The sequence below is a fragment of the Hyperolius riggenbachi genome, chromosome 7 (genome assembly GCF_040937935.1).
Source record: "Hyperolius riggenbachi isolate aHypRig1 chromosome 7, aHypRig1.pri, whole genome shotgun sequence".
Lineage (NCBI taxonomy): Eukaryota > Metazoa > Chordata > Amphibia > Anura > Hyperoliidae > Hyperolius > Hyperolius riggenbachi.
The window spans coordinates 101689123-101702583 of record NC_090652.1 but is presented as its reverse complement, the minus strand read 5'-3'; positions in this window follow the sequence as shown (position 1 = coordinate 101702583).

Below are 13461 nucleotides of genomic sequence, written 5' to 3'. Positions count from 1 at the left end.
TTGGTAGTGTTGTGGTACAGCGGTTAAGGTACTTACCCACCACACAGTGAGACCTGGGTTCAATTCTCAGCCATGGTATGTAAACTGGCTTTTGAAATAATATAATTCTCTGACAGATGAGACCCTCCTTCCTCCGGTAGGAGGGAGGAGGGAATAGGTATAAGGGTAGAGGGAGTCCTAAAATAGGGGTCTGTGTGAAACCTAGATGTTAGCCTGGGACATTTGATGTGTATTTCACTCAATCATGTCTGCCTCCAGGTATTAGAGCCTTTGAAACATGTTTTCAATCATTTTTCTAGGCGTTAGAATTTTTTCTATTTTTCAAAGTTCGCCTCCCCTTTGAAGTCTATTGTGGTTTGCAAACTTTTTTGCGAACTGAACCTTTCGCGGAGGTTCGCGAACAGGGTTCGCGAACCAAAAATCGGAGGTTCGCGACATCTCTAGCAGATTCCTGCAGGAAGGATAAGATAACTAGGCTGTCTATACTGAAAACGAATGCATCAACAAGTACAGATACTATACTAGAAAAGTAGCGTAACTTGGGCTTACTACAAGTTTTGGGACATTCATATCAATAAATTAAAATGGGAATGTCAGCTTAAATAGCATTTACTGTAACTGCAAAAACATTTTTGTATTGCCTAGTTCACACCACAAATTGCAAGCACTTAGTGCTTTTGGTGTTTTTAAATTTGTACATGGAGACGGGCTTTGGAGTATACTAAACAATCTACTGTGGAACCTTGGTTTGTGAGCATAATTCGTTTCAGAAACATGCTTGTAATCCAAAGCACTCTTACATTATAGCAAATTTCCCCATAAGAGTTAGAGGGGTTCTCCAGGGGGGTTTGAAAATAAAATCTGACACTTACCTGGTGCTTCTATCAGCCCCCTGTAGCTGTAATGTCCCGCGACGTCCTCCTCTGATGCTCCGCTCCCTGCCGCCGGCGCCGGGCAAATCTTCGTCTAACAAGACAAATAATGATTTCTCCCGCTCGTGTCATCGAAAGGTTACTGCGCAGGTGCAGTACAAAGTTTTCTAGTACTGCGCCTGCGCAGTAAGCTTCCGATGACGTGCGCAGGAGTGAGCACATGTGTGGCCATGGCCCGCAGCCACAGTTGGATGGGATGCCGCGCTAGATCGGGGCTGGCGGCGAGGAACGGCGGATCGCAGGAGGATGGTGCTGGACATTACAGCTACAGGGGGCTGATAGAAGCCCCAGGTAAGTGTCAGATTTTATTTTCAAACCCCCCTGGAGAACCCCTTTAATGGAAACCCAATTGATTTGTTCACCAATACAAAAACAGTTGTTGTAAAATAGTATAAAATAAAAATGTAAACAAGACTTTCACTGTAAGTACCAGAATCATTACCATCTGTTGGCTCGCCCCAACTTTTTTTTGTGTGTGTGTGGCTTTAACAAGGAACTTATCCAATGACCGTTACTTTTGAGAATTTGATGGAAATGTGACTTTGCACAGTCCCTACACTCAGAGTAAGTACAATTAAGTACAACCCTACAAGGGAGAAGAACCATCAGCTTAGTTGTGATGTCGATGCATACAAATTTTTTGCTTGTATATCAAGACGTTGCTTGTATATCAAGTCAAAATTTGACAAAAATGTTTGCTTGTATTGCAAAGCACTCTTAAACTAAGTTACTCTAAATTCAAGGATTTACTGTAGTAGTCACTAGCAGTGAACAATTTTTAGGCACATGCATATAGTACAAAGCAAGTAAAAGCAGTAATTCAACTGTTTCTCAATCAGATTTCTGCTGAAATCTGACCTAGTAGTGGTCCCAGGTGGTAATTTTACTCCCTGCATGGATCTCTACTAAACCATATGTGGCTAGCTTAACTGTATTTTAGCAGGGCTTACATGCTACATACTTACATGTTTCTACCACTGCATTTGGCCAATTGTGGAAGCTATTTGCGACGATTTCTGTTTGTTGGACATTTTTTATAAGCGTCTTTGTAGGCGTTTTTGCAGAGCCATTCCGTTTTTTCACTTCCTGACATCAGTCAGGAAGTGAACTCTTTGATCCGGAAAATAATAAATACAATGTATTTATTCTTAAAAATGCGAACGCAATCGCTGCACAAAGCGATTTTGTGAGCGTTTTGCATTTTTTCTAGACCTTCCATTGAGGCAAAATCGCCCGAAAATGGTCCATGCAGTGCTTCTCTGAGCGGAAAGCGGATGGATCGCTCTAATCTGAACTAGCGCATAGGATAGCATGGTGTAAGAGCTTTCAGGGTGATTTTGAAAAATCGCTGGCGCTTAAAAAAATCCAAAAACGCCTCCAGTGTGAACGACCCCAAAGGGATTTATTCACAGAAGAACAGTAAACTTGACCAACTTACCAAGTGCAGACAACTTACATTAAAGTGGGATAAAACTCAAAATTACATTTGTACACTAAACATTAAAAACAGCAAAAAAAGTTAGTGATACACTTGGGGTCATCCAGTCAACACGCCCTTCAAGGCCTGCTGTTACCACCACCCGAAAGCTGACATTCCAAAACTCACCAGTGTTTCATTTTTTTGTTTGTGTGCTTCTGATACCAGCAATGCCATCTGCAGCCTCTGCCAAAAGAAACTGAGTTGTGGGAAGCCCAACACTCAACTAGGGACAACTGCTTTGCGAAGGCACCTGATCGCAAAACACAGACACCAATTGTATGCACACATTAATAAAAGCAGCACACAAATATAAACAGCCTTTGTGGCTGTTTGTGGTGGTGCGTTAAATGGTAAGTTTGGTCTGTCAGTGTGAAGCAGTACACTACATACAATACCTGATTGATGTATACACACGCAAGATGTTTTCAAGCAGTTTATGCCTCCAATTTAGCAATGCAATGTGATTTCTACCCTTTTGAGATTAAACCCTGCTCTGCGTCAAATCCGTAATTTTCCCTGGGACTTTTGGCGTGTATCCCACTCCGCCATGGCCACCTCTTGGTGTTAGACCAGTGTTTCTCAACATTTTATAAGTGTGTACCCCTTTTAAAACCCTGTACTCATCGAGTACCCCCTAGCATAGTAAACATGATCACAAGTACCCCTTGACAAATATATATTTAATCGTAGTACATGATAATTGGTTCTAAACAATGTGCAAGCATTTATTATTTGCTTTTAATTAGCTAAAATACTAATTTGATGCTGTTTAAATAAGAATTATAATTTTTCTAAATCTCTAAATTTGTTATTCTTGGTTAAGTATATCAAGCCCGAGTACCCCCTGGACCCATCAGAAGTACCCCCTGGGGTACGCGTACCGCATGTTGAGAACCTAGGTGTTAGACCCCTTGAAACATATTTTCCATCACTTTTGTGGGCAGAAACAGTGTTTGTAGTTTTTCAAGTTCGCCTGCCCATTGAAGTCTATTGCGGTTCGCCGAGTTCGCAGGTTCGCAAACTTTTGGGAAAGTTCGTGTTCAAGGTTCGCGAACCTAAAATCTGAGGTTCGGGCCATCACTAGTGGTGATAAGTTTTCTTGTGCCTTATTATCACCAGCATAATCTAGTGAATTGAGGCCATTGTTCTTATGGTTACCCAGCCTACAGGAAGCTGTTCCATCATGCACCATCATCCCTCCTCCTGTCTCCATGGAAACAGTATACAGCATTTGGCTATACCAGAGCAAGGTGTCTATATAGCACGCAGGGCCGGATTTGTGCGCAGGCCACATAGGCTGTGGCCTAGGGTGGGGCTTGAGTTAGAGCGACATTGCAGCTTCTAAGTTAGCTGTTTCATAATTGCTCTGTGTGCGGTACTTCACTTGTGCTCTGTACCACTGGCCGGTCTGTTCCAAGTCAGTGAAAAGTAGCATTGCTCGCCTCCCCTTGCTGACTTCACTGCATACACACAGTGGCTCACAGTGATGAGTGAGCGAGCCGTGCCCACTTCCGGTATATGGCTGTCATCACTGAGCATCGCTTACTCTACTGACTGAGCCACCACGCTGCTGATGGTCTGCAGCTTTGTGTATATAGCGCAGCGAAGGGGAAGTTAGTGAATGAGAGGCGACTTGAGCAGGGCTGCAAATCACTCGCTGATTGTGCGGAGGGGCCCTGCAGTCAGGCAGTGGTACAGAAACAGACACGGGTATGTGACAGAAGTCCTCCTTTCACACTGACCTGTAATGGAGTCCAGTAGCTGTATAGATAAGCTGACTTTCCAGATGCTGCTGTTTTGTCTTAGCTTGCCTGATTTATTACTCATTCCCAGTAACTCCACATGTGTAACGTGTCCTTCCCTCCTCCCCTCTTTTCACTTTTCTTCCTATCTCATTCCCCCTCTCTTGTTCTCTCATTTTGAGGTCTATTTCTGTCCTTTTTCCTACCCTCTTTCTCATCTTGAAAGACAAAACAAGAAACCGAGAGCCCAATCTGGTGTAGTAGTTACTGCAGATTTGGATATATTTGAGGATAATGAAAATATACTCACAAGTCTGGGTCACCAAACAGGCGACCACTGAAAAAAACAGGTGGGGAGAATTATCACCTGATCCCACTCAGATTTAAAAAAGTCGCTCTCTGTAGATAGGAAAAGGAACGGGGATGCACCCCTCCACCAAGGGTGGACTAGATAATGCAAAAAAAGGGTAACAGAGGCGCCAATGTAGGGTAAAATATATTAAAAACCATCTAAAAGGAAGGAAATGGGTGGATTCACCTCCCTCAAGTGCATAAATGACCAAACAGTATGAGCCGTTTATGGCCAGAAAATGTATTTTACATCAATTCTCCAATTAATAATGCTTATTAATTAATTAAGCATTATTAATTGGAGAATTGATGTAAAATACATTTTCTGGCCATAAACGGCTCATACTGTGTGGTCATTTATGCACTTGAGAGAGGTGAATCCACCCATTTCCTTCCTTTTAGACGGTTTTTAATATATTTTACCCTACATTGGCGCCTCTGTTACTCTTTTTTTGCTCTTCCTCTTCTTGTTCCCTGTCTGTCTTAATCCCTCATCATCTGCTGTCTATCCTTTCCTCCACGTTCTCTCTCTCCGCCTCTCCTCCCCCTCTCTCTCTCCCCCCTCCCCCCTCTCCCCCACCCCTCTCTCTCTCTCCCTCTCTCTCTCATTTTGACTGTCCTCTGGAACTCACAAAGGTTTACCATATTATGATAAAGCCTTTGTATAGTGCTGACATCCTCTGCAGCACATTATCTGTAATGTGCTGCAGAGGATGTAAGCACTATACAAAGGCTTTATCATAATATGGTAAACCTTTGTGAGTTCCAGAGGATAGTCATGTCACCGACTGTCCTCAGAGGAGCTCACAATCTAATCCTACATCAGTCATAGCCTAATGTCCTACCATATTATTATGTATTTATATGGCACTGACATCTCCTGCAGCATTTTACAGAGTACATTGTCATGTCACCGACTGTCCTCAGAGGAGCTCACAATCTAATCCTACCATAGTCATAGCCTAATGTCCTACCATATTATTATTATGTATTTATATAGCACTGACATCTACTGCAGCACTTTACAGAGTACATAGTCATGTCACTAAATGTCCTCAGAGGAGCTCACAATGTACTCCTACCATGGTCATAGTGTGATGACCTACCAAATTATTATTATGTATTGATATAGCAGTGACATCTTCTGCAGCACATTACAGAGTACATAGCCATGTCACTGACTGTCCTCAGAGGATCTCACAATCTAATCCTACCATAGTCATAGTGTTAATCCTACCATAGTCATAGACGTATGTCCTACCATATTATTATTATGTATTTTTATAGCACTGACATCTTCTGAAGCACATTATAGAGTACAAAGTCATGTCACTGACTGTCCTCAGAGGAGCTCTCAGCTCACAATCTAATCCCTGTCATAGTCTAATGTCCTATCAAATTATTATTATGTATTTATATAGCAGTGGCATCTTCTGCAGCACTTTACAGGCATTTCACTGACTGTCCTCAGAGGAGCTCACAATCTAATCCCTGTCATAGTTTAATGTCCTATCAAATTATTATTATGTATTTATATATAGTAGTGGCATCTTCTGCAGCACTTTACAGGCATGTCACTGACTGTCCTCAGTGGAGTTCACAATCGGTGATATAATATCATGTTTCCGTGTACACACGTGGTGTTGGTGAGGGGAGGGGGGCGGTCTGTTGATTGCGGGCCTAGGGTAAAAAGTACAAATCCGGCCCCGATAGCACGTGTTGCTCATAGTATTGTCTAAAGAATGGAGCATGATTCTTATAGACAACATTGATTGAAGGCAGGTTATCACCTTCAGGTGAGCTCTTGTTGTTTTCCTCCTACTCTTATCTCTCTACAGTAGTAACACATCAAGTGCAGCAATCAAAGTGTTGCCTCTCTGATACATTCACACAACTCACCCCAGAACAGATAGGTGTTCTTTGACAGTATTTAAACATGTGGTTGTTTTTATAAGAGACACCTTGTTGTCTGTTTTTTTATTCGCATATTTTTAAAATAAGGGTTTTAATGGATGCTAATTATTCAGGTAAAGTCATGTTCTTACCCTCCTAAAAAAATGTGGTCAATATTAACATTGCCTATAAATAAATGTAAGCATTGCCATGCTATTTCTCTAGGCTTCTGAGATACCAAGCATGTGGGTGTTTTGCATAATATGGGTTAGCAATGCTGTCCCTAAATACGTGTGAGCATATCCATCTCAAAGGAATGCATTTACATGACTGCCATTACGCTAAATACCACCCAATGTGCTATATTTACATCACTGAACACCAAAACATATTTCATTTTTTTCTTGGCAGCGTTTTATCTTGTTTTCTTATATTTTCTTATTTTTTTATTTATTTTAAAAACTTTTACTTATAAAACGTCATTATATTTTGAATTTGGTTTAACATTACAAACAGAGAATTCAGTGTTGGTTTTGCAGCCATTGACCCCTGTAGTCCACTCGGTCAGCGATCCATCTTCATCGAGATCACATCAGCCAAGCAGCAGCAGCCAAGATCATTGTTCTCCCCACTTATCCTGCCCACCGTGTGACGTAACTACCCCCCCCCCCCCTCACACACACACACACATACAACAGAACACGCCGCTCCCTTGCAAATGAGTTCTATGAACAAACTGGGAGGAACTCTGTCATCCCTTACAATGGCGGTAGAAATGGCGATAGACAGGATGTTTCACAAAACACATTAAAGCAAAGCTGAACTGAAAATAAACGTATTGAATAATGAATTTTATGTGTAGTGCGGATAATGAATAGAACATTAGTAGCATAAAAAGAGTCTTATATGTTTATTTTCAGCTATATAGTTTTTTTTTGTTTTGTTTTTATAACATTGCATCATACTGTCACATTTGCAGTTTTAAAACCATACTCTTTCAAGCTGTAAAATAAAGCAGACATGATGACCCTTTGAACTTTCCTACAGTAAAACCTTATCTCAAGCAGTCTATCACTGTGTTTTCAGAAAACAGGACTCAAGTTGAGTCAAATAGCTCAGAGAAGCTCTTTTGCATAGATAACAACTAATGTTTTTTTTAACTCTTCCTTACTGTTTTCTTTGCCACTAATGTCTATGTATCAGCTGTACTATGTTTGCTTTAAGGTTTGTTATCAAGGTCTTGTATTTTACTTTTTTTATCATGGGCAATGCTTTTTTCCTACAACGTATTGTTTTTTGTTTTTTTTTTTGTGTGGAATGTATTAGAATCATTCTGTTATCAAGCAGAAATGTATCAATGTACAATGTCAAAGCTAATTGCCTTACCTTCTCAAAATGCTCAGGTGATCACATTATTTTGGTAGCCAATTAGAATTCAAGTCATGGAGCTTTTAAGATTAGCTGTTGAAAAACCCTGGTCATAAAATTGACAGAAGGAGCACTGGTTAGAATATCAGCAAAGTGACAGGATGCAGTTAGGCCCATAAATATTTAGACAGAATACTTATTTCTAATTTTGGTTCTGTACTTTACCACAATGAATTTTAAATTAAACAAATCAGGTGCAGTTGAAGTGCAGACTTTTAGCTTTAATTCAGTGGGGTGAACAAAACGATTGCATAAAAATGTGAGGCAACTAAAGCATTTTTTTCAATCAATCCCTTTATTTCAGGGGCTCAAAAGTAATTGTACAAATTAAATAACTGGAAATAAAATGTTAATTTCCAATACTGCAGCAGCAGGAATGGGTTAACTTTTTAGTAAGGGCTAGTTCACAGGGCTCAGGTGCATTGCAGAAAAATTCTGCATGTCATCTCACTGCCCATACAATTCTATGGCCCTGTTCACAGTACGACATTGTAACAGATTGCGATATTCTAACTCGCTGCATGCAGGCTTTGTATTAAAGGAAATTTTAACCGAAAGTAATGTGCCCAGTTACTTACCGGGAACTTCTTCCTGAAGCCTTTCTGGTTCTTCGTTGCCATTCCGTGCTGCTTAGGTTAGGTATACAAGATCACTTGTGGTACCCATACATCTAGCTATGCTGGGCAGATTCAACCAAGAGACAAATCTCTCTCCGATAAGAGAGAGATCTGCCCATACACCGCAGGCCGATTCCAGCATGAAATCTCTCGGGAATCGTCCTTGTGACGCTGCATCCACCACCTCGGTGTAAAATGTGCCCCCGCTTCCCCGTGCCCGGCGAAGTATACTTTACCTGTCTGTATCCGCCACTGGCTCAATCCGCAATCTGCATACATGAACTCAACGTGGTTGTTGCCGTATACACGGGCGCATGTGTGACGTCGCACATTCCCACGAAATTGGCAACCATGTGGGGCGCATGTATACGGATATCGATCGGAGCCTGAAGCCAGCGGCACATATGGGCAGGTAAATAATGCTGCACTGGTCACTGTAGAGGCACATTATACATTAGAAGGGAAAGAGACAGGGATTTCCTCGGGTTCATCACTTGTCCCGATATCGCTTGCCATTGCCGTCGAAAAACCTGATTGACCACAATGGCCTGCAGCATGTCCAATGGTTGCATCGTTGATTGAGCATGCTCTTGGCAGCACCGATTTTCATCCGATTCAATATCGGATGGTCGATTGCCTGCCAGGCTGGTAGATGTAAGGCCACCTTCAACGCTGCGGATTGTCCACGATGGTCTGACATCTTGAGCATGGCTGATGGATACATGCAACCACTTTTGGTCCGAAATTGAGCGCTTCATCAATCGAGCATGCACTTGGCGAGACCAATTTTCATCCAATTGAATAATAATTATCGAGTCGGATGGTCGATCGTCCGCCAAGTCGACAGATACTGTATATAGCAACCTTTAGACTCTGGAGAGTTAAATTCTCTTGTAGACCCCTGGTAAATGACATCATGTGCCACAGTTTTATCAGTGTCTTTTCTCTTCACTGCAGTGTAATGTATGCAGCATGCTACAGACATAACATTGTTTGTATCGGCCCAAACGGTCCCCTCCAGTTAGCTCTTTGTCATCTTATAAGTGATTTAATTAAAGTTATATCTCTAAGGAGACAGTTACCAGATTTCCAACACAATCAGAGTTCAATTTCTTTTTAATTTCATTGATTAGATTTCTGTAGCTGTGAGATTCTTTTCTATTTTCAAGACAAAAAAAAATGTGCTGCAATGTTCAACTTGCAATTAGCACTAAATGCACAGAAGTGCTGTCAGTAATTTGAGAGTTCCAAGCTATGGTTGTAAAATGATGTACACATGCTAAACTAAACTTGGATCAGGCAACTGCTCGTGGCTTTCTCCGCTGAGATTCTAGAGCAGGCCTGGGCAAATTTGGCCCTCCAGCTGTTAAGGAACTACAGGTCCCACAATGCATTTGCCTTTATGAGCCATGACTGTGGTTATCAGACTCCTGTAATACACTGCGGGACATGTAGTTCCTTAACAGCTGGAGGGCCAAGTTTGCCCAGGCCTGTTCTAGAGTATGTATGTCACTGAAAGATCTGGAGTCCCAGACCACCTAAGGCGAGTGCATTGCTCCCCTCATTACCCCATGTTCCATTGTGTGCCACATAATGGTCCCTCCTCCCCGCAAAACACAAAAAGTGTTTGGAAGTTCAATTTATAATATATTACAGAAAGCTAATTACCCTAAAACTTAACTTTCATTAAGTCTGATAAAATACTAGTAACAAGCTCATATACAGTATGATGGTTTTGACGGACAACTAAAAGACTAGATAAGGTAAATCAACTAACTAGTTTGGGTAGTGGCGATGCAAGATAGTCCTGCGATTGCAATCCCCACTGCTAGCCTGTTAACCTATATATCACAGGCAAAACACTCCTTAGGCTTCCTCTCTACAAATCTCTACATGTTTCACCCCAGTAGGGGCTTCATCAGGCAATTACCCTTAAACAAAGTGCTAGTGTCCCTACATTCTTTTTTATAACACCAATGACTCACCCCTCTATAGTTATAAGTCACATTAGTAGCATTAGTCTTATGATTCCTAACACTAACCTCCCCCAACCCGCTTATAACAATTGACCCTCCCCCCCTTTATGTCTAACACTAACTACCACAGTCTGAGTTTGACTACAGTGTAGCTGAATTGATTACTGATGTGTTCACTTGTCCCATGTCTGGCAACCATAAAGCCAGATTCATTACTGATTCTTTCTTCCATTATCACTGCTCAGCGCTAAAATCAAGCACCCGGGCCCCCATAGCTGCTATGTGAATTTGGCTAGCTTATGGCCAAACTCATTCCCCATCATTTCTGCCATCCCTGCATACTCGATGTGAAGCAGGAAGGGTCATGGGGGATAATGTTATGCCCCTGGTGTGAGCAAGCAGTATTATATTGCTGAGGATCTAAGAGCTGGTGCAGAACGCAGCATTAAATACATCTTTATAAAACTGTGTCTGAGCTGAACTGGGGTTTTAAAGCAGGATTGTCAGCCACAAAATCAAATTCCATTTACCCACTGCTCTGTGTTTATTATGCAGCTTGCAACCTAACCCTGTATTGCAAACATTTTAATCTAATCATGAATGTTACTGCTGTAATTATTATCTCAGTCACGCTGGCTCTATTTGGCACATTGCCGAGGAGAGGGATGCTTGTCATCTACCCTCCCACATTCCTGCTCCACACTGATTGGCTGAGAGCCGATAAGAGTGACTTGAGGCTGAGAAGGGAGAAGCTTCTGAAATCTGATCCATGCTGTGCTCACATGTGTTTACAAAGCAAGATAGATGTGACAGTGCAGTTTCTAGAAGAAGAAAAAACAGTAAGGGAGGAAATTACATCAGGATTAGCTTTACTCAAAAGAAGTAAACTGGAAAATGCCAGGAACAGTTTTCTCTTTATTTACTATATAAAATTCACTGAAATAAAATGTGGACAGTACAATAAATATATTATGTACTGTAAGTAGAACAAGTATTTATTTACTTATATACAGTATATTCTGGCATATAAGACTACTTTTTAACCCTTGAAAATCTTCTGAAAAGTCAGAGGTCGTCTTATACGTCAGATGTCATTGATGCTGGGTGATACCCCCTATCCTGTTACCAACTCTCAGATCTCGCTGCTGAGTACTGTAGTGAAGCGGCGCCGGTGCACATGTGCGAGATCTGAGAGACAGAGAAGGAGGTAAATAGGGTGGGCCTGAAGGGTGAAAGAGGCGTGTTTTATGGGCACAGCGCAATCTATTCTTCCATACCGCTCTGATAAACAGGTAGACAAGGAGAGCTGACCAATCCACTTAGGGAGAGGAAGAGTTGACCAATCCAACCAGTCAATCGCCTATATACTGTTATACACTGAGTACCACAGACAGTACAGCACCAGTATCTGTTCATACATAGAGATGGGCCGAACGGTTCGCCGGCGAACGGTTCCAGGCGAACTTTGGGTGGTTCGCCTTCGCCGGCGAAGGCGAACTTTCCCGGAAGTTCGATTCGCCCCATAATGCTCTATGAGGGTCAACTTTGACCCTCTGCATCACAGTCAGCAGGCGCATTGTAGCCAATCCAGCTATACTAAGCCCTGGAGCCCCACCCCCCCTCCGGCGGCCATTTGCCTCACTCGTGAGCCTGCTAGAGACAGAATAGGGACAGCTGCTGCAGACTTGTTCTCCTAGGGACAGATTAGTCAGGCTTTTGCCTTCTTAGCTTGCTTAGCTGAATCTTATTGCTATAATAGCGCCCCAGAAAAGCTCTTTTCAGAGCTCATCCTGCTCGTGTAATCAATTTTTTTTTTCTGTGTTTGAAACTGACACTTGTGGTGTTTAGACAGAATTGCTAATTCATACTGTGTGTCCCACTGCCAGCAGCAGCAGCACATTCAGTGACTACTACCTGTGTGTGTGAGACACTTGTGTTGCTTAGACAGCATTGCTAATTCATAATGTGTGTGTCCCACTGCCAGCAGCCCACCAGCATTCAGCAGCACATTCAGTGACACCTGTGTGTGTGACAGGGAGCTGCACATTGTACTACCCACCCAGTACTGCATTTACCTACTACTAGTACCTGTTGTGTTTAGTTAACCCACCTCATCACTGCATACACCTACGTTTGTGTTGAGTGAACCCACCTCGCTGCACATAACTACCTTTTGTGTTGAGTGAACTTGCATCACTGCATATAACTACCTTTTAAGTTGAGTGAACTCACCTCACTGCATATCTACCTTTTCTGTAGAGTGAACTCACCTCACTGCATATAACTACCTTTGTGTTGAGTGAACTCAGCTGACTGCATCTAACTACCTGTTGTGTTCAGTGAACTCACCTCACTGCATATAGCAACCTTTTGCATTCAGTGAACTCACCTCACTGCATATCTACCTTTTCTGTTGAGTGAACTCACCTCACTGCATATAACTACGTTTGTGTTGAGTGAACTCAGCTGACTGCATCTAACTACCTGTTGTGTTCAGTGAACTCACCTCACTGCATATATAACTACCTTTGGGTTGAGTGAACTCACCTCACTGCACATAGCTACCTTTTGTGTTCAGTGAACTCACTTATTTTTGGTCACTACCTCGGGGCGGGCGTGCATGCCTGACGGCTGCCCTTCTTGGATGTGTAGTGGTAGCCGTTGCTCAGGCTCCACACCGGATTCCATCCCTCATTCCCCGGCCATTACCCGGGGTCACAATGCCAGACTTGCCTGCCTCCATAGGATTCTCGTGAAAGGAATGTGGTGTCATCTTTGCCCGCCATAACTGGTTCTCGTTAAAGGATTTAAAGTACATTCATTTCAAATACAGCAAGCCCTCGATAGTCCTCCTGTATTGTTATTTTTGGTCACTACCTCGGGGTGGGCATGCATGCCTGACTGCTGCCCTCCTTGGATGTGTAGTGGTAGCCGTTGCTCAAGCTCCACACCGGATTCCATCCCTCATTCCCCGGCCATTACCCGGGGTCACAATGCCAGACTTGCCTGCCTCCATAGGATTCTCATTGTAGCGGTACTGAA